General features: G+C 40.3%; 1 protein-coding gene across 30 annotated transcripts in view; it reads left to right on the top strand.

Annotated features, from left to right (window-relative positions):
• The window catches only part of LRRFIP1 (LRR binding FLII interacting protein 1), a 116,782-nt gene that overhangs the window by 14,609 nt on the left and 75,075 nt on the right, over nucleotides 1-27,098 (top strand). The window lies entirely within an intron of this gene.

Genomic DNA, 27,098 nt, shown 5'->3' with positions numbered 1-27,098 from the left:
TATTAATTTGAAATAACTTTTCTTGTACAATATTTTTTTAAACCAGACCTGTTTTTACAGGGCATGAAAATACTTAGGCTGGGTGGGGGTATGCAATAAATATTTTCATTCCCTAAAGTGATGGCTCTTGGCCAGCTTCTGTGCTCTTACTCATCAGCTGCTGGTCTTATTTCTGCTGAATTCAAACTTCTTTATCTCTGAAGAGCAGGAATAATTATTTATGCATGATTCTTACTCCTGAGTCTTGTTTCATTAATGAGATGCTGAGATTCCTTGGTTCTTGAAAGCAGTTCATTCAGGAGCCTGGCTATGCCACTGCTGTTTGTGACACTGTGCAACTCAATCAATATGGATATTGACTTCAAAGTGTCCTTGTTTCTTTCTCAAGTTTTATTGGAGACGGAGACCCTTGAAAGACTGTATGGCTGGCAGTGCTCAGTACAACACTTTTTTTTTCCATAAAAAAAATTGAAATAAAACTTTCAGCATAAAGGTCTCTCTTAAATAAAAGATCTCCAAACTGAGGGCAGAGTCTGAGCGGAGCAATGAAGTTTCACTGTGTTGGTTTATCTCCTCATCTTGTTTGGTTGCTTATGCTTTGAGATTATGCTACATTAAAATTGAATCCCAAGACAAAAAAACCCCAACAACCTACAGCTTCCTAGAAACCTTTGTAGTTTGTTAAGCAGTGCTTATTTTAGAAATGGGCTAGTTCAGGGGCATGAGAGAAAAATGACGGTAATGCCATCGAATGACTCAGTAGTCAGATGTCAAAGTACTCTGTGTTTTGCTTGACTGCTTTTTAATGTTACTGCTTTTAGAAGATAATCAATGTTCTGTGCAACTGCTTTCTCATTTTCATGCATCTCATGTTCACGTCAGCTGTCTTCATTATGGAATATTCTAAGCTCATAAAATCAACGTTTTTTAGTCTTTTTTTTTTTTTTTTTTGTCTCTACGCTTAAGTGAAGTGCAGAAAACAGGAGCCTGTTTTATTCTGTTGTCTGGTGGCTTTTTCTGCCATAGTGTTGTTGGAAATTCCAGGGGAAAGGGTTATGGCTGGAATGGGAATGGAGAGTGAACTTTCCTCACTTGGACATTGACTCAAACCAAGAGCAAAGTTATCCTGGCAGAGTACCATGGGAAAATCTATGCTTCTGGGGCAGTCAAATGCCACGTTTTACAACTGCAATGCTTATTCAGAAGGGGAAAAAAGGACAAATAAGTTGGTCATACAAAAAGGGGAGGAGAAAAAGGAGGCAGGTATCTTACACCTTAAAATATCTTTGAAAATAAAGTGCTCGTGTTGATTTTAACAGCTCCTTGGAAGTTGTGCCATCATTAAGGGAGGGGGCATGAGACTGCAGTCCACCCAGTGTACCAGTAAGGCAGTTGCCCTTCTGTAAGAGATAAGGGGAAAATGGTGCTTAAGTCTTGCCTTACTAGTGTAGACATGAGAGCAGAACCCAGTTCTGGTGCATCTTTATCCCCTGTTTCTTAACTTCTGAGCAGTCTCTTCCCTCACCTTGCTGTTTCCCATTGTCTGAGAGGTGAAGCAATGCTGGCTCTGGCAGGGCTTTCGGCTCTGCCAGGGCGATGCCTGTGGTTCAGCTAAGTAGGGTGTCATAGGAATGAGCTTCCTGCCCTAACGGTTCTGTCTTCTTCCCCTCCCTGCTGCTGACTCATGCTTGTGATCAAATGACAAAGTTAACCCCTTAAAAGAGAAAAAATAATAACTTTTTTCTGTGAATGTAGAATGCAGGAAAACTGGTGTCTCAATTTTTTTATTTTTTTTTTTCCTTTGGAGTTTGTGTTTTGCCTCAGCACTGGAAATGTACTGGCCAGTTATTCAGGACGAAGTAGGTCAAAACGTGAACTGGCTCAGTCTCTCCAGTTTGGGGGTCACAGGCAGATGGCAGAGGTTTTCTGCATGTGTATGTTGCTGGCTAATTTGCAATTCCATTCTGAAACAGATTAGAGATCTGCAGCAGCTTTTTTGGGTTCAACATCTTGGACATTAGTGAAAGCATTACAAGGCAGGCCTTTTCTTTGTAGAATACCTGTCTTTCTGCCTGGATTTGGCAAGATAGGAAGCCAAAATTGAAGGATTATTATTGAGATGAATTGACTGGAAGGTTAACCTTCATGTAGCCAGTCCTTCACCTATCTCCTTGTCAGGATAGTTTTAATCTAGTGTTGGTCTTTAGCATCTGAAATCTATTATAAAGTGATTACACTGGATGGAATTGCACTTTATAAACCACATCCTGAGTTCAGCAAAAATTGCACTGGGCCTACCTATTGTGAGTATAAGCTCCCTAGTGCGATGGATGTTGTATTATGGTACTTCTAGAAGACAGGGATATATTTAGAAGCAATACTGATTTATTAATAAAATCTAGAGAAAATGAGCTTTTGTGCTTGGCAGTTTTTCTCCTCTAGCACACATTTGAGAAGTTGTGTGTGTGTGTGTCCCCTCCCCCCCCCAAGTCTGGCAAGTTCAAACTATATAACTTCAACTATTTATCTCGGAGAAGAGAATCAATAGGACTTACGAGTTAATGAATGAGGTGAAAGAGTAGACAGGACAAGCCAAGAGACTCTTAATAGTTCTGTCTGCTTTTGTATGTAGTGTACCTTTTATCGCTGCGTTTGGAGTAATTTCCTCCCATCCAAGATTTTTGGCATCGTGGCTCTTCTCTTCATCTAGTTGTAGAGGCTTTAGACCATGATTGCTTAGCAGTAGTCTTAAAGAGCTTTTTGAAAAGAAGAGCTAGAGAAGTATCCTGGGTATAGTTCAGGAGCAGAACTGTCAGCTTCATCTGTTCCTTCTGCTCTCGGAGAGTCAAAGCTAGATGTGGGAAGTGTGTGCAAGCAAAGGGGGCAAGGATAGCTCAGTTGCTGGCAACAAATGGCATATATCTCTGAAGGCTGTGTAAGTTTGTGTACATTTACTTCTGGTAAAAAGACTGAATAATAGTGAAGAACTAGACTAGAGCTTTGCATTGTGACTGCAGCTTGGTCGTCCCCCCTGTCCCCCCCCCCCCCCCCATGTAGGAAGGCTGAAAGCTTGGCTGATTTCTTTTATAAGATTATGTTGCAACCACTTGCCATCTGAAGCTAGAGCTTTGTCAAAAAAGACATTGAAAATGACAGCTGAGAGCTGAAAAAACTCTCATGCCTAAAAGAGGAGGGACCCATCATGCTTGTTGCTGTTTGGATACCTTTAACGGCTTATGCAGTTTTCTCTGAAGACACCTCCCTGCTTTACAGATGTGATACTAATGTTATCATACGGTGAAACCAGGAAGCAGTTTTGCTAGTTTAGTCTGTGAGAGTGAAGTCTGCATGACAGTAAATCTATGCATAACAACTACAATTGAACTAGCCTCTGTACTACCAGTTTGAGATCTCCCTGTGGCCTCCCTCCTTTGCAGCTCTAAGTCCCCCTATTTCTCCTCCTCTTCAAAGGAGGCTGCATCTATTTTCCCATTATGACAGTCCCCCTGTAGACCCCTGATGCTTGCAGTCATTCAGATGTCACTTGAGGCTAGCTCCTTAGCTAAAAACTAGATTTCCTAATTGCTACAAAATGTCAGTTGAGGTCCAAACACATGTGCAAGTAAGATGATTTATATAAAAGCTTAAGAGTAGTGTCTATTTTTCTGACACTTTCTCAAAAGTCCATTTCATATCTCCAAGTGAATTTTGGGATTTGCTGGAACAAGAGTGGAAATACAGACTCGTATTTGGATGCTAAAGCTTGTCTACAAAGCTGTTCATGTTTACCTGTTTCAGCTGCTCATTGTATTGAGTGAAGTAGTTCCATTGTCCTAAGCAATTCAGTATGATAGGTTATCAGATTGATTATTTTAAAAAAACAAAACACAAACCCTCAAAAAAATTACTCGGAGCTTTGATTTGTACTGGTAATTACTGCTAAAGACCTCTCTGACTCTTGTAATTAATGTTAATAGCCTTATAAATATTCTCCAAATATAATTGAAGGAAATTACATGTTAGAGAAGTAAGGATTAAGTTGCTATGTTGGTGAGGACTAATCAGCCCTAGCAGAAATGTGATTTAAAAACAAGACCTCACAGAGAAAGTGGCAGCTTTCTGGGCAAAGATTTTATTGATACTACTAGTTGGAGGAAATAATATTGTTTATATACCCTATGCATCAAAATTAATCATTGTATTGAATAATTTCATAATAGTAAATATGCTGGGTGGATGTAGTCATGTAAATAGTGTTGAATTTCTGGAGTGTAAAAAATAATATTCAGATAAACTCTCCTAATCCTTGTAAAACTGTAGCTTTATAGTGTCCTAGTGTGTCAGAGTCCTTAAAGCTGCTGTTTGTAATGGTGTCTGGCTTCTCAACACTGAACTTTTAATGGCATGGAGTTGAAAGTGGCTTTCATGAAAATGAAGACTTTGTGTGCTTGACAAAAGGAAGGGGCTTTAAGATCCCACATCTTTGGCAAGGCTTCTTGTGATTCACAGGGTGGGGAATGGAAGTCAGTTTCTAAAATTAAACCAAACTTTCACATAACTTTTTTCCCCTCTTTCTCCCAGTGTGAATGTGTTACATAGTCTTCTGTAGATACGGACAAGCAAAGAGTCCCCCATTAAAGAATTTTCATACCAGGACTGGTCAATGCTCATATCTCCAATCTCTGCTTTGATTTTTGAAGTCTTGAAGGATAAGTTAGTTACGTCATCTTGAAGCTGATCTACTCTCTTTACCCTTTCCCCTGTTGGATGGGAAGGGTGAGAGTATGTTTCCTGCGGTCATTCCCTTGCGGAGAGGCGAACAAATAAGGAAGGGTTGTGTTACATGCTGTAGTTATGACAGTTATTTGGAGATGGCCGAGTTGGTCAACAGCTGCAGCCTTCTGCTATCGTGTGAATGGTTTGCTTTTTGCCACACTGCTTATTTTAATGAACTCCATCTGTATGTAGTGTAGTCCATAATAGAAAGCAGATTGCTGGGCTGATGGTGTCTACAGTGCAGTATAGGTGCTATGAGTTGTCCAGTCTACTGGGTTGCAGATGAAAGTTGAATATGAAAATGAGGCAGATAACTTTTTGGAAACTGCTTCTGCACTAAACAAAATGTTGACATTTTGCCTGAAAAGGAAAGAGATTGTGCGGTTGGGGGGAGGGTGAGGCAGCAATTGCTTACAAAGGATTTGACGGTTTTCTGAAAAAGGCAGCTCATAATCTCTGAAACTTATTCTGTAGTTAAATCTCTGGTTTTTTTCTGTGTCTCTCCCTGCCCCCAAAAGTCATGATGATAGTGACTTACCATTTGGGACTTCCCTGCTATTAAAAGTGATTTTCTTTCTGGAGTCTCTGGTTTTATTCAGGTGCTATATTGGTGTAGAAGCTTGATGTCCTGTCCTTTAAGCTCTTGCCAAGACAAAAGTGACAAAGGAAACACAGAATGGGTTCATTTTAAGGTAAATTCCAACCAAAGTCAAAGCACTTTTCTTAAAACAGAAATAAGAAAAATAACTTTTAGATTAGACTTTGTTAATAACACCTAAATGATGCTCTTTTTTTAGCTGCAGTTTATTCAGGTATAGTTGCTTTTGCCTGAGTCTATATGAAGTATGGCATCCAAAGCCATAGTTGGCTTACTGGGAATGTACAGTGTAGCATATTTTCCTTTTCCTCTGCCATAGGTTGAATATAAATCCTCAAATGGCTTACCATACCAAAAATAAGACTGTATAAATATCTGAGCACATGGAAAAATAACTCTCCTGTTACTACCACATTAGAAATGAAAAGAATTATTCAATTCTAGGCACTCAGTGGGGACCTCTTAAATTAGTAACAATTCTGTGAACCTACACATCCAGATTTTAGGCAGATTTCTGGAAATGAGCAAGGCAGTGCTGGCACATGCACTGAGATGACCATTACTAAGTAGTATTTCAGAGGAAGTGTTTGTCTGACAGCTTGTAACAACTTGCAACAGCTGACATTTTTCAACCAAAAGTGTATGCCAAATTGGGTAACTTTACGTTGCTTTTTTGCTCTTTGTATTCTACTTGCTTCTCCTTAGATTGCCGTATTGACGTAGAGAATGTCTAACAATCTGTGACTGTCTGAATGCATAAATTAGTCACCTGAGCAGTTGTTATAAACTTAAAATGATACTATGGAAGGGAATTAATACCTTAGACTGTCATTAGTGGGATCTGTAGACTCTCATCTCTAGCTGACAGGTCTGTATTGATACTAAGGAAGAGGCTGTTGCAGTTGGGTGCCTGTGAAAACAATTGGGATGGAAGAAATGCTGAAAGGAAACTCACCTGTTAATCTTGGGATAGTCCTCTGATGGAGATTTCTTGGTGAGAGGAATTAACGCTCCATCTCTCCATGCAGTGTTTATGAGGACTTCAGGATTGTGGCCTGGTGTAGTACTCTTGCTTACATTAGAATAATCTCAGTCTTCCAGGCATATCTGTGAGTAGGCTGTTTGCTAGTGCTTTTCCTGTTAATGAAAAGTTAATCACCACCTACTCACTACAAAGCCTGTGTAAGGAAGGAAGCAAGAGTATTTTACAACTTCTTCTGATTGACATAATTAAGAAGGTGCTAAAATTCTAGATAGTAAAGCTCTTGGTCCTGTTCCTTAGGTATTTCTTCAGTTTAGTTAAAGGTTAAACATGAGCTTAATGTCTTATGAAAATACAGGATGTTCATTCCTAGATTTTAACCATAAAAAAAGCTACGGTTGATGTACTAGGCTAAGTTTGAGATTCCTTTGTCTGCACTGTGGAAATGCTTAAGTGTCACTGCTCCTAAAGTCACTTTGCCTGTTTTTCTCTTGGTTGCATGAGGGACCAGGAAACAGTCATTCCATTTTTGGGGGGCTGATGAATTCCAGTATTTTCACAATGCCTTTCGTCATCAATAAAACTGTAGCTTCAACTTTTTGCTTACACTATATACTTTTGATATTTTAATATTGGCAACTCTTGGATTTCAAGGTGGAATTCCTATGTCATTTGCAAAGTTAATAGGTCATCAAGATAAATTGTCATCTTACTTCTGAACTCCCCATTCTACCTGTGCTTGGGAGTGTGGTGCAGTCATCCCTGAAAAGGTATGTAGATTCATATAGTATTGAGGAGGAAGGGTTTAGAATAACTGCCAGTTAATTCTTGGACTTGACCGAATCTTCTTGTGGGTCCACACAAGTCCTGAATCTAGTCCCACTGAAGCTGGTGGGAATTTTACAGAATATGGTAAGGCCTGTCGTGTTGGCAACCCTTAATACATCTACAGAAGGGCTCAGGGAGATGAGTTGAAAAATACATTGAGACCCTTGTGTTTAGTTGAGCTGTTTGTGTCTAGTGTTGTTGAGTCTTATTTCTGTTCAAAGGAAGTGAGGTTTAGGCAGATGCTGTTACTCTTCTAGTGGAAGCAAGAATATGTTGCTGTGTCTCTGGAAAGCTTTTTGCAACATACATGCTTTCATTGCTTCCAGCCCTGAAGCTGAGAATCAAAAGCACTCTTTCAGGTGAAATCAAGTGTTCATGAAGAATTTAGCTTGTATAGATTTGCTTTTTAGGACTGAACTTCTCCCACTGCTCCCAGAGCTACAGATCTTGCGTTCTGCTTAGTATGGGTGAGAGACTGACCAGCATGATGGTTGTTTTTGTAAGCCTGTCCTTTTTCTGTTTGTAATAAACAAATACTCCACTCAGGTATGTGAACAAATGGACAGTGTCAGTTGGCAAATATAAAAACTATTGCTCAACACAGGATGAGAATAAAGGGATTTTGACTGGATTAACCAGGATTTTGCTGGAGCACTGGGTTAGAAATTCACTGGATCATGTGCCAAGGTTCCTGTCTTGTTGAATTTGCTGAACTGGTCCATTTTTATAAGTTGTTGCAAAACTAAGACATTATTAGACCCTGCTTTACTAATGATGTAGCTGATAGGTATTTCAAATTTTAATATAGGCTGTTGTTGATGTTGGTTTGAATTTAGATTTGGAAAAATAAAGACACTGCCCACTTTTAAATACAATATTCTGTGAATACCTCTGCATTAATAGAGCCAAATAACTTTTTACTTAAGACCACTTTGTCCATAAGGTCTTCTGGAGCAGCATGAACACTTTGAAACCTATTAACTACCAGTGAATTGGATATCAAAAGCCTAAAGCTCAGATCCATGAGAATATTTTCTTGACTGTCTAGGTCTCAGTGACTACAAAGCCACCTTGCACTTGCCCCCATCTCTGTAGCTGTCTGCATTTTTTTTTTTTTCTCATGGTTATGCAGTTAAGGTTCAGCTTGGAGACATTGGAGCAGGATGCTTAGGCCGATGGCCTCTCTCTGGTGCAGCTTCATCACGTTGGGGCTTGCCTAAGCTCAGCAGCCTGACACCCTGTTTCTTCCTTTCAGTAACCAAAGGTTTAATGATGAGAACATTGCACGGATCCTGATCTTGTGTGCTCTGAATGCTTTAGGTAAATGACTCTTGCAGGTTTGTGTGCATCAGACTGAAAACTTGTTTAGAAGTATCTTAACTCCAAGGAAAAAGGTTCATATTTAAAAGGTTGATTCTCATAATTTCCAGTCTGAGCAATTGTTGGTAACAGTGGTGACAAGAAGAGAATCAGTGCTTATATTTTTAAATAATAAAAATAAGAACTTCTCAAAATTCTTTTTTGTATGCAACTATTTCAGTTTCTCTTGGAAATCATTTCCTAGAAAGCCCAGTAATGTGTAGATGGACCATTGCCTGGGGAGCTGGGACTGAGGATGTCCAGGGGCAGTATAGTATGAATCTAATGGAATGGTCTTTGAGTGTTTTTGTGAACACATTTGAAGCATAAAAAGCACAAAAACTGTGCTGAATTCAGGATGAAACGCCCCTGTAACATAAAAGGTTTAAATGTCACTGTGAAGAATGAAAGGCTAATTTAAGGAGAAAAGACTATTTTTATACACAGCTCGTGTTAGAAAAAATATAGTTGCATACTGTCAATTCTGATGCTTCTTTAAGATCAGGGATATAATATTATACTTGTATTTAGCAGAACTTTGCCTCTGTATGGACACTTGAACATTTGTTTTTATTGTCAAGGCTACAGGCAATTCTGTTGGATTTAAAACAGGGCTGGTGCTTTGTGTCACTGAGGGACTATGAAGTTGGGGACTTCAGTACTGTTTATGCTATGGCAACATAGAAGAGCCTGTAAAAACCCCCTAATAATTACGTTTATGAAGAGCATCGATACCTACTAGACATGAAGAAATATCATTTTGGAGGGTGATGTATGCAGTGAGGAACACACAGCTTTCTAGAGTCCTGTTTTGGCTTTCATGTCATCAGAATGGCATTTGCTAGTAGTAAATGCATTTAACGAAACTAATTTTAGAACTATAGGTCAGCACTTAAATTTGTTTTCTCCTTGCTAGTCTCACAACTAGATCAGGTTTTAGATTTTATAATAAACAGGACTTCGAAGCCTCATTTCTTCCCCCTCTGCCAGATACTGTCGCATAAGTGAGAGAACATGGTTGTTACAAATTGTGTAGCTTATACTTTTTATAAGTCAGACTCCATTTTTTAACACTTGAATCATATTTCCAGCACTAGCTTTTTTTTTTTCCCCTTTCTTACTCAATTTTCCTTTTGTTCCTGATCTTTCATTCCTTTTGTTAGCAACAGAAATACTGTTGCGCAAATCAGCTGTGTTGTCATGGGGAAACTTCATGGCATGAATGTAATGAAAAACGGCCAATTTTAATTTTTTTTTTTTTCTTTTCTTGCTGAGATACCACAGGGGAATGAGCAGAGAAATCTTTACCTTACCACCCTATGGGGCAGTCTGTGGATGGACAAGGAGTGATGGGCAGTCTTGGTTCAGCTGTGCCACTGCTACTGGGTTTGAAAGATGAACAAAGGAAAAGGGAATTGTAATCTGTTGTTACATAGGAGTATCCCTTGGCATCCGCCAGCAGTCCAAGTCAGGCTTTTTTTGTAGCGCAACAGATTTGTGAAGCAGCGTATCTCCCGCAGAAAGCAGCACATGGTGAGTACGCTTTTGCCATCTGTCCCTTGTCGCTCGTATCCATCTAGTTAAGACCAGAGCTGTTGTTGCTCTGGAGGATGGAGCGGGACAAGTGGCAGCTGCCGTGCTAGCAATGTGTATTAATGCCCTAAGGAGATCGGATCAAGCAGTGCCTGCCCACAAGCTGCGAAAGGGGAATAGTGCAGGTGGTACTGATTCAGCACAAGAGAAATGTGTGAATTCCTCTTGTAAGTGCCAAAGCTTTCACCATGTGAATATTCAGGTTTTGCAGCTGCCTCTGTGGGCTGGTCTGTGTACCTCATTGATCCTCTGGATAGAGGTTTTTATGGGATTGAAGATAATCGGCCTATTTAGAGTTCTTTCCACTGCAGTGAAATTGATGTAAGAATATGGCAGAAGCTCAATCCTGAACATCATTAAGGGAAAATAAACCCTTCATCTGGCTTGGTGGTGGTGACGGATGACTGTTACTTCAACTGATGCAATATCATAGCAAAATTTAAAAGGTCAAATAGATACAGTTTCTTATAAGGGGCTAATAATCAATACTCCCAACAGTAGACTTATGTAAAATTTACAGGACTAACAAAAACTACACAAGGAGGAAAAGATGATAAATAGTTTGTATATAGTTTAATTTCTACATAGAAGAGATGGCTAGAATGAAAGCTGTATGGTTGCTTTTTGTAAGGAGGTGGGAGTATATGGCTTTACAGCAACTGTGGCAGAAGGCTTTGTTTTGAGTATTTGAGCCACATGAGTCTGCATGAAAGTGAGGAATGGATTCTAGTAGTAGCATACTAAAGCTGTCACCTACTTTACTACCAGCACACCATTTGGAGAGCAAAACCTAAACAGCATGAAACATCTAATATAGAGCAAATCCTGATCAGCTAAGTAGTTTTTATTTTGATGTGGATGATGGTATTGGCCAGATCACTTGGGTACTATTGACGCAGTAATGGTGTCAATGTTATACTTCGTCTGCACTGTCCATCACAACTACAGTACCTTATATAGTGTAAATACTTAGGTCAGTTGTGATCTCAGTTGGTTTCTGGATGCCACCAAAACATGAACAGTTTAAAGGATATTTTGTTTATAAGAGAGCAGAAATAGATACTGATTTGTGAAGAGTAAATATTGCAACAGAGCTATCATGATATTCTGTTAAACTTAAGCTGGATGATTTATCTCCAGAGGTGTTGTACCTGAGCCTGGTGAACAAACTAAGGGCAATTTCATATCAATCTTCTAAAATTAGTCAGCCTGCTTGTGTTTTTAGTGGGAAAATCTTCTGTCAGAGGAGGTCAAATCGTAACAACTTCTGGATCAGAAGTGGCTGCTGGAGAGGCAGACTTGCAAGCATCAGCATGGTATGCTTGTAGCGTGTGTGTTGCATCCTTTGCAGTGGGCATTCAAGTGGCTGGGCTCTCGTCTTAACTCCTACTGAAAAGTGGCACCTCCCAAGCCAAGCTTGGATGCAATTTACCTGCAAAGCAGGTGTTTGTTTTGCTGTCAGTGATAAGCTTAGTTAGGGTCCTCTGTCTGACGCAGAAAGTAAAATGCCATCGCTGCATATGGGGAGACGCAGGGCTTGTTGGATTTGGTGCTCGTGTCCAAGTGTATCCTGTGTGTGACTCCGGCTTCAGTCTCTGGAGGGAAGTGGGACAGCGGTAGAGCGTGCTGCTGGGCTGGCTGCCAGGGGCTCTGGAGAGAAGCTGCAGTGCCATCAACGGGAAAGTGTGCAGCCCCAAGGCATTTCTTAAAGATCCATGTTTTGTGGATGTTCCCCACTGAAACCGCTGCACACCTCAGGTACTGTTTGGAAATGTCAGAGAGCAAGGCCGTCTTTCCTTCCCACCCCTCGAAGTAGTATTTGGGGTTGGAGGAGCCTTATTCCTAGGTTGGAGTGGAAGAACTGGCCGGTGAGGAATAGAAGTTGGGCTGAGGACCTATGTGGCCTCTGGCTGTCCCTGCTGCTGCTCACCTGGTGTTCAGTATGGGTGCTCAGCATTTAGCCTGCCATAAAGCAAATTCTGATATGTGCTTAATATGAAATGACCTGTTACTCCTGAATTAGACATTGCCTAAAGTCTTCAAAAACCAGGCAGTTAGCGGTTTCTTGCATAGCTAAAGAGCTGTTTCCATGGGCATATCTTTGTATGTAGAGTTTCCTTAGGATGCTACTGTGCACTTATTTGTCTCTTAAATAATCCAGGGATGGATTTTTCTCCTGCTGTTCAGATAAAAAATAATATGGGGTATTTGACACACTTCAAAACATTACCTGACATGCTGATTTCTAGCTACATAAGTGTGCCTTTGACACTGATTGCTCGGTGACTCGTTCTCCTGTATAATGTTTCCTTGCGTCCAGGTAATTGCCAAGATATTAGCTGTAGTGTCTTTGCAGGTGTAGTGCGTCACATTATGGTGATCCGATAGATACTCTTTTAGCATGTGAGCATCTCCAAGCAGTTTGTTGCCACAGCATGGTTATAATGGTAATTTTGTCAAATCCTGGACTGTTTATCATGCTTATTCCTAGTATATAGCTGGGTTTATGGTAGAGGTTCTCCCAATTGAAGAGATTTAGCCTTGCTTTTCCCAGACCTGCTATGAATGCTATACTGGATTTGTATAAACTGTAGTTACATACTCCAATGGCTTTTCCAGCCTTAGTACTATAGGCTTTCAGTGAAGTGGACTTTGCTGACTGCGGCTCTTGTCGAGCTATTAACGTAACTGGGGAGTGTTGTCTGAACATTCAGGGTTGTTTCCAGATAACCTTGACATTACCAGAATTTCAAGAACCTGGTTGAGTTAATAATGATACATTTCTACAGCCTTTTCTCCCCCTGTATGAATGGAGCAGTGATGTGATTTTTTGTGATATTGCTACCCACTGTGAAGTGACTGTTTCGTTAGTTGTGTAATGGTGTAAAATCCTGCAGCTCCACATGTTTTATTTAGAGGAAATCTTAAACCCACTATTAACTAATGCATAGCACGCTAAGCTGAACGCATTTGCGTGCTGGCCAAACACTCAGCACTTCTAGCTTCTGTCTTCGCTTATTTAAATGTGTTTTTCAGAGAAACAGTGCGTTGTTCCCTGAGTTTACTTTATTCTGCTTGTTCTCTGCTAGCAGCTATATGAAGAACTGGCCGTGTAGCAGGAACACTACATCTCCTAGATAGACTGAGGCTTGATGTCCTCAAGGTTTTTTAAAACACTTTTTGGCACCTTTATCTCTGCCTATAAATAGCTCACAAGTCTGTTCTTCAGCATTGGCTAGACCTAAAGTAGTGTTAAATGCTTTTGTGAGGTGAAAGTGGGTTTTCTGAGTTACTTGTAGATGGAGCATATCCAAGCTGTATGCTCTATTTACACGCTTCCATTCCCTAACATTTGCTCCATAAGACGCATGCAATAATCTGCAGGTTCTGTATGGTGTATTTAAAATGCACTCCTAACAAGATTTGTGCTGGACTTAAAGACAAGTAAGTCCTTCCATAATTCAGTTTGTATCTAGCTACTGTCAGCAGCTCTATCTTAAATTTATTTATACAATTTTTTAGGTAATATTTTGATCAGCAGCAATTCTTAGGTCTTTTGAAGAGGCATTTCAAATGGTCAGGTGGTGCTACTTGCTTCACTGGTGTTTGCTGTGAGTAGCCGAATAAGTTTGCCATTCATGCCCTTAAGTCTCAACTGATTGTGGTTTTTTTTTTTTTTTTTTTTTAATTGGCTTGGCAAGTGTACATTTTTATCAGCACGCTGCTTGTAATGCAGGATACAGGAGTGCTTCACAACTGTGTAAAGTACACTGGCGCAATATCCTCATAGAACTGCCAGGGAAGAGCAAGTGGACATTCAGAGTTAAACAGGGACAAACTAACGGATTTATCTGCATTTGCAAAAGGTCACAAGGAATTCTCAGTGACCTCAAGGAGACTTTTTTCCTTTCAGGCAGCATCTCAGGTTTCAAGGAGCTCCATTACTTCCCTGGTTAATTGGTGCTGTTGAGCCATGGAGATTTGCTACCTATTAAAGCATCATTGTTTCTGGCTACATGGAAGGCTTTGAGGTCTTCTCTCCAAATTTTAGTTGGCTTAAACTCTTGTACTATCTGACTGTGTGAGGTAATATGAGGCTGTAAGCATCATTAAAGGTTTGGAGAAGTTGCTGTGAACCTATTTTGAAATGTTACTCTCCATGAAGCTGTTGTCGGAGCTAAGAAAATAAATGGAAGTTAATTTTGTTGTATAACTTCCTTATGTATTGCTTTTTTTCATATAACCTAAAAGCCTACTCTAGCTTTAGCAGTAAACTGTATTGTGATTATTAAGATCTGACACTAACATTCTTGAATGTTTACCAGCAAATCTTGTTTCTTCAGTAGACATACCTCTAAAATCAGTTATGTTTTGTATATTGGTGGCTCTGAGTAATTCTGCATCTGTAACAGATGGCTTTAAAAAGTCAGGGAAGCATGAGGGGCAGTCAGAGCTTTTATTAAAGTCTGCGTTGGAGTGACTGATGTGTGCAAGGTCTGTTCCCAAAGGAACCCAGAACATGCAAAAATGGGTTGTGGTTTTTTTTGGTTTGGTTGGTTGGTTTTTTGGTGGGTTTTTTTGGGGGTTTTTTTTTTGTTTGTTTGTTGTTTTTTGTTTGTTTTTTGGTTTTTGTTTTTGTTTGTTTGTTTGTTTGTTTGTCTGTTATACTGGCTTGCTAGCCACTGTGCTGGATTTTACAAATGAATGTAAAATCCTCATTTGTTAATGATCCAAAGCATAGTTTCAATTAAATTCAGAATCTTACTTTTTTCCGCTTTTTCAGGCGAATAGTGTGTGCATATAATGAAATACCTGTTGAGGTCGCTGTGGATAATTCCAGAGGGAAGAACCTGGGAGGGAGAGCGGTAACAAGAACTACAGGGGGTATGAGAAGTTGTCCAAACGTACCCTCCAGGAGCTGCTAGAACAGCTAATGATGGGACTGTCTGCAACCTCGCATCTCAGCCTTACTGCACGGGGCTGGCCGCACGCCACACCAGCGGGCTCAAAGCCCGAGAGAGCCGTTCATTGAGCAGAGGCTGCATGGGGCGCAGCTCCCCAGCATGGAGTGGGTTGTAGCTGGCTGATGCTGTGGCTTCTGCATCAGTGACCTGCTCAGCCGAGCTTTGTTTGCCCTCCTGGGATCGCCTTGAACCATGAAGAGAAGAAAGCCTGTCTCAAAGTATTCTTCTGTCAAAAATCTTCCAGCAGTCTCCCTTCTCTATTGCAATTTATAGTTGAATGTGCTCTCTTTACAATTTTCGCTCTTAACTAAGAAAAGGCAGTAAATTATTAATAGGCCCTGAAATACTGGGCTGGGAGGTGGGAGTGATGCGGGAGGTTCTACCTCTAAATAAGCATTTAGTTGAGTCCGCAGCTTCTGCTTTGAGCTCTGAGGTGCTCCTATGTAAAAACCGTCTGCCAGCAAAGCACATATCTGTCTTACTTGTTTCTATTCTTTCACTTAAAAATAAGGCCGTCATATGATTGCAGGAGCCTGCAAGAAACAATATTGTGAACCTTTTCAAACCTCTTAATATATTTTTTTTTCTACTGTGTTGCAGTGATGCTGAATGCGGAAGCTGTTACCTTTTGAAAGGCTGGTAGTTAAAGAAAAAACCATGTAGGTTTTGTTGGAGTTCTTCAAAAGCATTGATGAAGCAGAGAGCAAGGATATAAAACATGATTTACTGGCAAAAATAGTTAACTAGGATTTGTGGGTTTTTTGAGGGATCTGGGGGATCTGGAAACTTAACACAAATTCTAAATATCCTCACCTCCCTGCCACCTTTGTTGGTTTGCTTCTTTGCATAGGTGGTTGAAATGCATTTGGTAAGGGTAATAATTTAAGGCTGAAGTACCGTGTCCTCAGTAGGAATACAGAGGAGTATACCTTCTACTGTGGTCTCTTAGCCTCTTTGTTATCCCAAGGTCAGATTAAAAGGTGCTAATAATTTTCATCCACATCCTCAATGACTGAATATTCAGGTAATTTTAAACATTTATATTGAAAAATCAGGGATCCAGCTTTGTGTGATGGAAGTACTGTCTCTTTAGAAACACAAAAAAATGTTTGCTTTGCTTGATTGCTGCTCCCTCTTGTGGGTTTCAGGCCAGTTTAAGCAAGCTTGAAGTTCATTCTCAGTCTTTTTAGATGGAATAATTACTCAGCAGTACTCCTCTGATATACTGGATGGGATATTGACCTTAAGACTTGCTTCACTGCATACCTCTACAAATTAAAACATTCTTTTCTATCAAGAGGATGAAATCTGTAAAAGCATTTAATTAACTTTTTAAATTTAATTTACTTTTTATCAAGAACTTATACGGCTGTGCTATTAGTATATAGTATGATTTGCTTTTTTGGTAAAAGCAGAGAGAAGTCTGTATCATAATTGTACCAGACTTGGCAAGGGCCTGCTATACTGACAGTATTAAGATCTTTCTTGTATCTCCTCTCCTGTAGTCAGCGCTTCTGAGTTGCACTTCATGGGCTATTGCTCTTGTCTGCAGAGATCTGCTATGTTATGCGAGTTGCTCCTGAAAACTAAATTCCAAAAATGAGCTCTTTGCTTCCTGTGTGCTCTCCTGTATACCTAATAAATACAAATGCCATAGCTGTGTGAAAGATTATTTTTTCCTTGTAGTGTCTCAGTTGTTCTGCTGGCATACAATCTCTATATGTAATGTGTTGTGTCTGAAGATTTCAAAATACTACTTGTATTTGTTTTCCTCCAGAGGGACATATAATCTCTATTCTCTGGACAAGAAACTGAAGCACAGTGGAATTCTGAATCGCTCCTAATTGATGGCAAAGACCTGTGCAACTTCACTGACTAGTTCTTGGCATGAAGCTCTTCAAAAATCTCCCACTGAAACTTAAGAGACAAATTGTTCTGACCTATTGCAAAATGAAAAGGTCCCACATTAGTGTGACACTGAAAAAACAGTTCACATGATCTACTTCCAATTTTACACCATTTCAAAATAATGATACAATTTGTCTTAGCATTGGAAGCTGTTCAGTTTCAATCACTTAATTGATGTTGAACTGTTTGTATACAGGAACTGGAATATGGCTATTAAATCTTGGGTCCTCTAGGCTTTGGTGCTTGTGTCCTATGCTTTAATTAGGCACCCCCCCCAATTTTTAATTTTCAGTAGTATCTTATTTCCCCCCTCTTGTGCTCTCTTGTTCTATATTCATCATCAATTTTAGCTATGTAATGTTTTCTACATATCCCACTGTGTGCTTTGCTTGGTCTGCAGTATTTTCAGTACCTTTCCTCCCCTTACCTCTTTATCTTCTTTACTTTACACTGTTTGCATAATTTCTCAATACCATGTAACTTGCATGGCCAAGAACTGGACGTTTCATTGGTGTCTGACCAAGCTGCTCCAGCTATTGGGTATCTGGTAACTTTTGCTATCTATTACTGCCTCTGCACCTCTTCAAGAGCATATAATATGGGGGAGTATTCAGTGGATTACTTGAAAGTTCTGATCTTTGTTTTACTTGGCCTTAAAGGAATAAATCAGTCTGAAACTTGTCTGGATACAAAGACTGCAGTTCTGTGGAGATCTGGTGGTGTTGGGGGACACGTACTTCCCTGCAAACTGTGATGCAGGTAAAGGTGGGCTTTTTGTTGCCTTTTTAATTTTTTTTAAGGTGATTAAACCAGAAAGCATGTGCACTTGATCTGAGAAACAAAACAGAATTTGATCTTGTATTTATGCCCTTTCTTAAAGCTTTATATCACTTCTTGTCACAGACAGGGTAATCCCTAGAACAGTATCAGTAACCTTTACTTCAAAATCTGTGGTTTCTTTTCTTTTGACAGGTAGTTTGAGCATTGTTTTAAGCAGTTGCTGAGGTTTGTATCCACATTTTAACGTGCAGAGCTGTGTTCAAGATTTGCCAACTTTTTATTCAGATTAAATTTGCAGTTCAATGGAGACTAGAATGTGGTACCTACATATCACATTGCTTGTAGCAGTGAATGAATTTCAGTTCTTATTTATATTTGAAATATTTTTACCAGTCAGGAACAAAAACTCTCTTTATGTCCATGTTCAAAAAGATGTTGGCATTCACCCAGCCCTGGAGCCCTCCCCAGCCTGTGCTTATGCTGTAAAGAAGCCTGATGAAATATTTCTGTTTATTGCAGGCTCCAAATTTGGTTATTGTGCTTACTTTCTCTGTAAGCATAGTCAGGACAAATGTGTTTCCTCTTCAGTAATATGTACCAACGGCTGAATTAATTTTGCATGTGTGCTTCCTTACTGAGTCCTTCTGCTGACCTCCCTGTGTGCTGGGTGCCTGTGGACCCATCCTGGTGGGAAATGCTAGTTGCAGTTTTGCTCTCTTGCTGAAAAGAAATGGCAGTCGAGCACTAAGAGTCTGAAATGCAATTCAACTCTTTATTTGTGGTATCACACTAAGATATCAAACTAGCAAGAGTGCAGGGTCATTAAGGTGGTAACTTCTCTTTCATCTTGCACTTTTTATATTTGGTTTAAGCAAAAGTTATACAGTTCTGTACGTTACCAATTCATTTGCGCTACCTGGATAAACCCTAGTGCCTGTACTATAGCAAGCATGCTGCTTTTTCTCTCCAAAGAATATGTATGTTTGGCATTCTGAATTTCTTTTTGTAATAAAGAAAGATCTAAAGCCTTTAGATCTAAAGATCTAAAGAGGTGTACATACTATAGACTTGCTGTGGGATGGGTTTTACAAGCTCTTATCTCCCTTAGGTCCCCCCTGTTTGCCTACTACCCCTCTTTCAGCCAGATTGCTTTAAGCCCTCTGAAGTCTGCAGTGAACTCTGTGTGACTTTGATTGTAGAACAGCCTTTGTAATTAAACAGAAATACACTATGTAAAAAGTACTCTGGAATACAACCATTCCACTTGGGTGTTTTGATGTTCAGTTTTATCTAAATTTTAAATGAGGAAAACAGTTGCTGCAAAACACTGCTGATCTAATAGAGGGAGAACTAAAACTATCAGTGTGGTCACTGTAAAAGAGAAATTTCTTTCTTTATAAAAAGAAGTTGGGTAAAGCAAGTGGAAGAAACCACTGACTGCAGCTTCATGCAAGTAAGTATTTCAGGAGACAACACTGGGAAGGTTTGTATGCTTTTCTTGAAAAATTCCAGTTCATATTTGCTAATACTGTCAGCGTTTTTTGTTTAATTTTTTCCTTCTAGGTATCACTGTAGCCTCAACAGTTCTGATTCATTTACTTGAATGAGTGATCCAGCTGTTTCCAAGGTCAATGTTGACTCCCTCAAAACTATTTTACAGGAGTAACAGTCTTGATCTAAAGTATGTGAGTGCAGTATACAGGATGTATAAAATGTGTGGTTTTGTTCTTTGGGATGACAGCTGTAGAGTGATATCCAAATTCTTTTCTGGTAGGAGCAACTACTTACTGACTAGAGCTATTCTGAGAGAAAATGCCAATTGAAGAAGTGACGTAAATGTGGTTAGTTGATACTGCGTTGGTCCTCTGCCGAATAAACCCCAACCAATTTTCTATAAGTAGTGTAAAGCTGTAACGCACTTCTGCAGAGCTGCCAGCCAACATCCTATACTGGAATTGTTCTTTCATCCCTGTTTTGCTTTTTCACAGTATAGGAACAGGACAAGTTAGTTATTTCTAAATAGCAGTGGAAGTGGTATGCCCTGTACATACAGTGATTGTGCCATTCTCCAGGCTCTGGAGCTACAGTGCTTATGAAAATCTCTGTTTTTACAGGATTCTACAGAACTGGCTTTCTGTAGAATTCTGTAATTTTCTTCTGAATCTTGCCTCTGAAGCTGACTTGAAATTTCCATTGTTTTCTCATGGAGAGGGTTTGCTTGAATTGAAGGACGTGCTTTGAGCACTTTTTTCCTTTCCCTCCTACCACAAGTCCAGTGCATCTTGAATCTAGTTTGCAACTAACCCATCTGCAGTTAAGCCAGTGGCTTAGTATGGAAGGGAACCCAACACTGCAACAGAGACCACACCAGGCATAAGCCACTGAAGAACTTGTCAACAAGCTCTTTATGACTAGTATGCATGTGAAGGTATGTGACCAGGTAGCAGAGGGAAAGAGACCGTATTACCTTCCTAACTAGTAAATTTTACAACAATATCACTTTTAAACCCTAAGGGGAGTTTAAAATAAAAAGAGAGAGAAAACAAACATTTACTAAGGTAATAAATGCTAGGGTCTAGGAAAATGATTACAGGATACCTCACTTTTAACAGGTGTTTTAAGATCAATTCCTTGTGGCAGGATTTACTTTGGTAATCAGTGCAAGCTCATGATGGAGTTCAATTATTTAGGCTATATTTTTAGCAGGGGCCCCTTGAGACTGCATGGCAATATAATTTATGAAGTAGGATGCAACTCCCTAATTGTCTGTTATGCTGTAGAGCTGTACATGCTGTTCACTGCAGTGTTCTGCAAAAATAAACATTCTCCTTCTTGGGGGGGGGCAGGGAGGTCTGTGTCAACAAGACTTTCTAGCCTCTGGTCACATGCTTAAATTATATCTCTGAGATGGGTTTCCTGGCAAACACATAAGCGAATGTTTCTCCTAAGTGGACAATGTTCATGTGTAAATTCTTCATTAGTTGTGGGTCTCTTCCCCTCCTCCTCTTCCCAGTCTTTGGCTGAAGATGTTAAGCAAGAAGACCGAGAATGCTGACCCCTTAAACACAGATAACTCACAACAGCACCATTGGCATGTCAGAGGGGAGCGTCTGCCTGTTCATACTCCCTGCTCCTGGTGCTTTGGAATTAATGAAAAGAGAAAAACAAAGCTCTGGCATTCTGAGAAACTTTAAAAACAAATTAAGAAATCAGTCTTGGAATGCCCTTGCAAGAAAAACTTTCCATGAAGAAACTTATCATTTGATCTCCCACCAAACTTCAGTCTTGTAGGATTGCATTGTGTGAATGAGTCCGATTCAGAAAAATAGGTTTAGGGTGCAGTTAGGGTGGTCATGGGAAACACCATAATAGGTTTTTTGATCAGTTTTCCTCTGTAGGTGTCCTTATTATCCCCTTTGTATGGGAAAATTGGATGCTTCTCAAAGTGAACTGTCAATTTTTTGCTAAGATGTTTGATAATGAGATTCTTCAGTGTTTGCAAAGGATCTTAAGGTAAAGATGTGATCATTGTACATTTAAGATGCCATACTAGTTTATTCTCTGTAGCAAATACAGTCAAATATTTGGGTTGAAATCATAATTATGTGTAGCTGTAAGTCTGAATTTTTGGACTTGCCTTTGACTGTGAATAGGATGTTGGTTGCCTTTTTTTTGCGTGTTGAGTTGGAGAGCTCTATGAGGTAACTGTGGCGCTCCCAGAGTTTTCAAATGCTGCTTGTGTTTCCCCACCCAATGTCCCTAATGCGGGGTAGGACTGAAGTCCAGAACCTCTGCCCTTCTGTATTCTTTGAAATTACTGTTGGTTTTCCAATGTACAAAATTTGCAGTCATGGTGGAAATGGTTAACACAACTTCCAACTCTTTAAAACTGATTAGGTTTGAGGTAGAGCCTGGGAGATGGCAAAGCCTAATACTGTGAATATACCACCAGAGAAACAACTTTTCTACAAGTAAAAGTCTCTTAGTGGATCACTGTTCCATATTTTTTTTTTACAGAGATGTGTGTATACTCAGGTTCTGTGATATGCTCCTAACCAAAACTCATGGTTTTTGGTCTGATCTTTTAAAATTCTGTGGATTTTTTTTTTCTTCATTATTAAGCAAAGGAATAGAAAAGTTTAAAACTAGGCCACGAATTTATTGGCTTACGGGGACTATTCTTAAATCTGTTCTAAAATGGAAAGATCATGTAACTTTTCATATACCTGTATTTCAAATTTCTAAACTTTTCTGATAGTAGTGAGGCATTAATATCTTCGATATCCAAATGTTTGTGACAGTGTTGCTTTTGAGTTCTGAAGTTGAAGGGATTCCCTGAGCTGAATGATAAACATGCCATGTATAGGCTACCTAGGAGTCTTCCAGCTTCCCCACTAGCATGATTCAGTTTGTCTGACTTCAGTGTGGCGAGAAGCACTTGCGCCTGGTTCAGCAGTTTCCTTCCTTCTTGCTGTGTCGCGTTCTAGCCTCAGTAGAAAATAATCTGTTGATACTGGCAGTACATTTTGGTGATGAAAACCGGACATTGTTTTCCTAAGAAGCACTTAGTTGTGTATACTTGAGTTCATTGCCTTGGTTACGGTTTACAAGGAGGTTTTGTTCGCTTTGCCAGCTGAGCTTCAAGGGTGCCAGGATGCCCACAGCAGCCAGGGATGATGAAGTGAGATGCATACGTAGTTTTTTCTGTCTTCGTGACTGCAGATGGGTGTTACTCCATAGATTTTTATAGACTTTCTTGAACTTTAGAGGAACAAGACTATTGAACCTTAAAAAAAACAAACCAAAAAAGGCTAGAGTAACCAAACTTTTCTTCTAATATGACATACTTTTCAGCCTTTTTCTCCAAAGAGTGGGACGTGCTTTGTCTGTTCCCACTGTTTGGAAGACCAGTAGTAAATGTGTTATGGAGGGACATTACTGAGATTCTAAGAGATTCTAATTTAAGAGAATGAAGGAAATGCACAATGGAATTTCTTTGTCTTAGATATAAATGAAATAAGCTGAATTACATATGTAGGTGACACATAGTGTTGGGAGGTGGCTGCTTATTGCTTAAGAATTACTACCGGGGTGGGCCAAGCTGGAGGCAGTGTGCTCTATGTTGCAGGTTTTTTCAGTGTTTAAACCTGTCTGTAAAGGTTTTGACTGCCTTAGTCCTATTTGAGTCCCTACTTCCATGCCTCTTAAACTGCCTCTGGCATAACATGCCCTGAAGACAAAAACAATCAACTGGGTGTGACCTGTGTTAGAGGCCAGAGTTCCTTGGAATTTGTTTGCATTATCAGTAATTGTAACATACCTCAAAGATAACTGTATGATCTTTCCCTCTTCTTCTTGACACAACTCCATCGTAGTTACAGGTAAAGGGTTGCAATTCTGTTAAACTGATTTTTGGGATCTGGGCCTGTATTTGTGGAAGAATGCATTGTGTTGTGTGCAAGCGTGCATTTTTTGTGTATGCATGTTTGCAAAGGTGAGGTATGTTCCCTAGGGACAGATAAGGAGTCTGTCATCAGAAACTGAGCTGCTGTCCTAAGCGCCATAATTTTTTTTTTCTGCTTACAAGTACCTAAGGTGAACTCACAGTTAACCTACCAGGTTTATGAAAATGTCAGCTGACTCCTTCCCCCCCCCCCCATCTCTCCTGTTACCTCTTTTTTTCTTATGCTCAATTTAGCAGTGTAATACATGTAATGCATATTTCCGTCATGAACATTCTTCCTGCTTAGGTATCTCCCTGAATTAATGTCACTCTTGCAATGTCCTATTTCAAACGGGAAATGCAGAGACACAAGAACTGCACTGAACTCACAATATTTAGCAGAGCTTCAGATCCTTTGGCTATCTTTCTGAATAGGAGGGAGGTATGACTAGATAGACACTGCATTTTTAAGGGGGTAAAAAAAGAAAAGATAGACTAATACCCACTTTCAGGCAGTGTTCTCTAGGTGCTGTGAGTACCGCTCTGCTCCCTCAAGTTACATAGCAGCAGTTTGAAGGGCAAGGACTGAGGAGAGCTAACTGCTATCAGCTTAACGATGCTAAATGGCTTTGGCAAGCAATCAAGTAAAATGCATCACTGGCTTCCTAGATTGTGGCTCAGCTCCTGTAGTTACAGAACTGCATGCACTTGCTTTTTATTTAGCAGCATCTGAAGGATCCAGTAGACTGTCACGTGCCAGAAGGGATAAGGAAGAGAGTGTTTATGTGGGTGTACAGAGAATTCCTGTTCTTGGGAAATTTGTCAGGACCTGCTTGGAAATCCAAGCAGAATGGGCCTCGCTTCACACAAAATCAATTCAGACATGCTGAAGTGTGTGTTTTGAACGCTATCAGCTCTGTGTTACTGAAAAATGGAAGCTTGATAGTATTAAAAAGATCTCCTGATCCTTCAGTTCCTACCCAGCGGGTTCATAGCACACTTGTGTGTTTGAATTTATCCTGAGGTATGTATGAAGTGCTTCTTCAAGTAAACCGAATAAAACCAAACATCTTGGCTTCTACATTGACTTAGAAAGTAATTAGAAAAAGGTGTGTGTGTGTCCCCTCATTAATTTATGCCTTGTATAGGAAGTATTCACATCTCTAGTGTATCTTGCAAGTGACACTACAAAAACTGTACAGATTTGCCAGTGAATGTAAGGGGAGGTTAATTCTCGCCAACCAAGAAAACCAGAACAAATTGTCTATTTTAAGCTAAGATGAAAATATGCATACTTTGTCATGCTGAGTTGTTATGATGCTTCAGATTTACACGGTTAACATCACTCTCCTTTCCTTCCCTTTTCTGTTAAAACTTTTACATATAAGGCAAGACATGTTTTTCCTGAAGAATTAACTTCAGTGACTGGCCCCTTGCGACCTTGGGGTGAGCTGCCATAGCCCAGAAATGCTGCCTTCATAGCTGGTTACACTTTGTGGATTTCTGCAATGCTTGATACTGTTTTCTGTACCCAAATTAAAAGCTGAGCAGTCTCTGGGAAGTAGGGCATAGCTTCTCTTGGACTCAGGGCCGTTTACAAAGGACAGACTTGCTCGGCATTGCAGGACAGAGCGGAGGGGTTGCCAGCCTGAAGGCTCAAGGTTCCTCTCCAGGCAAGCCAGCCAGCTGGGGCAGAAAGCACGGCTGCAGGGCATGCCAGGGTCTTCCTTCAGTTACTGTAGATTTCTGTTGTTGTTTGCTCTTGCTGACGGAGGATAAGGGATAACGTAGCAGACTAGGAACTTCATCAGCCTTAAATAACGAGCTTAGGGCTGTATGTTATACCACCTGAATAGGAGAGCATTTCCTGATCGTGTTACATTGGCCTGGTCCCTGATTTCAGTATAAGCCATACTGGGGGATGAAATGGGTGTCCATTAAACATAGATTTAAATTATAGATGTCTCCTCTGTACTGAATGTTGACTGCCTATGAAGTGTGCTGGGCAGACTATATTAACGGGCTTCCCTTTTCCCTTTCATTTTGCATATTTTGCTGTGCAGGCATACCTGTCATACCCTCCAGCTAGCAGGTTTAGCAAGGAGAAACTTAACACAAGGCTATAGTGCATCACTGAATCTCCAATTACCAACTTTCAGAGTAGCTTAAGCCTGACTTTTTCTAATGAAAAAAACAATATCTTTGAGGCATGCGATTATGTTCCTGCTTCACAGGAACACATATTATTTCTATATCTATGAATTTCTTTATTTTCATACACGCATTGAAGTGGATTTAAGACAGTTCAGATTTATTTTTTTAAAACAAAGTTGGGTCCTTTACCCTGTAATGAAGGAAAAAATAACTTGTAGGCTCAACAGGTGGTTTTGGAGTTTAATGAAAGATGGAGACTCTGGAGACCTTATTGCAGCCTTTTAGTACTTAAAGGGGGCTTACAGGAATGATGGAGACTTATTACCAGGGCCTGTAGGGATAGGGCAGGGGGTGGTAACGGTTTTAAACTGAAAGAGGGGAGATCAAGATTAGATATAATGAAGAAATTTTTTACAATAAGGGTGGTGAGACACTGGAACAGGTTGCCCACAGAAGGTGCGGATGCCTCATCGTTGGAGGTGTTTAAGCTCAGTTGCATGGGGCTTTGAGCAACCTGGTCTGGTGGAAGGTGTCCCTGCCCATGGCAGGGGGGTTGGAACTAGATGATCTTTGAAGGTCCCTTCCAAACCATTCTGTGATTCTATGACTTACATGGAACCACAGTCTGTTTTACAAATGCAAAGCTTCCCCTCACTTAAGCAGGGTTTCTCCCAGGGCCAGGGTGCAAGCTAGACATCCCTAATGCCTTTTATTTAAAGGAAGCATGTCTGGCCTTTCCAGGGACAGTGGGGCACAGCTGGGGTCCCAGGGCTGTCAATGAATCTAATTGAAGTATTGCCCCCAAATGTCAAATAGTGCCAGCACTTCCAAATTAGCTAAAATACTGTCAGCAGCATGGAAGCGTGTGCTCTGCCAGCGTGAAAAAACAGATTCTCCGTACTGGGCTTGGCAGCTCATGGAAAAACTGAGCTCAGCTGCTGGGTGGAGGTTTCGCAGGGCTCCCCAACCTGCGCCGGCTGAGCGGGAAGGAGAGCGAGCGCAGGGTTTAGTTGCTAAGGAGCAACCTGGTTTTGCTTGTCTCTGCAACCGGAGAAAATCCGGTGCCAGGAAGAGATGACTCTCCGTGTGTTCTATTGTTGCCGCTGCAAAATTGCAATGGATCAAACGAGCTGCTTTAAGCTCCGGTTAATTCTCCCGCCCCTGGTGGTTTCCTCCCTGCCCTCTTGTCTCTGCGAGGATGAAATCGGGGGGAATCAAGAGGTGGTTTGGGTGGAATCGGGAGACAGGACTAATTTCCGTGGAGGCAAGATTTCTGCTCTGACTGTGCTTTGAATTGTTCTTGGGGTATTGTCCCATTTAGTGCCATTCAAAAACACTTGTGTCCTCTAATCATTTTGATTTTTCCCTTGGTGTGTTTTAGCCTCACACAAGAGACCTTTTGAAATGCAGAATGCCCCCCCCCTTTTTTTTTTTTGTCCAGCCACTATTCCTGATTGCTTTTCTGCAGTACTCTCAGACCGCAATTAGACGCCTTCCCCCCCACCCCCCCGGCCTCTTCTTTTACTCTTTTTTTTTTTTTAATTGCTTTGAGTGTAATACTATTTCTTAAAGAATAAAACCAACCCCAGCATATCCAGCGTTGATCACCCGTTTTAAGCTCAGCCGTACACAACCCAACACACCGTACTGGTATAATTACAGCAAATTAAGAACAGTTACGTGGTTTGTTTCTGCGATGCAAATGCTGGCTGG

Source organism: Haliaeetus albicilla, chromosome 4 (genome assembly GCF_947461875.1).
Source record: "Haliaeetus albicilla chromosome 4, bHalAlb1.1, whole genome shotgun sequence".
Lineage (NCBI taxonomy): Eukaryota > Metazoa > Chordata > Aves > Accipitriformes > Accipitridae > Haliaeetus > Haliaeetus albicilla.
Note: the sequence above shows the minus strand (reverse complement) of the source record. Positions and strands in the feature narration are given on the sequence as shown.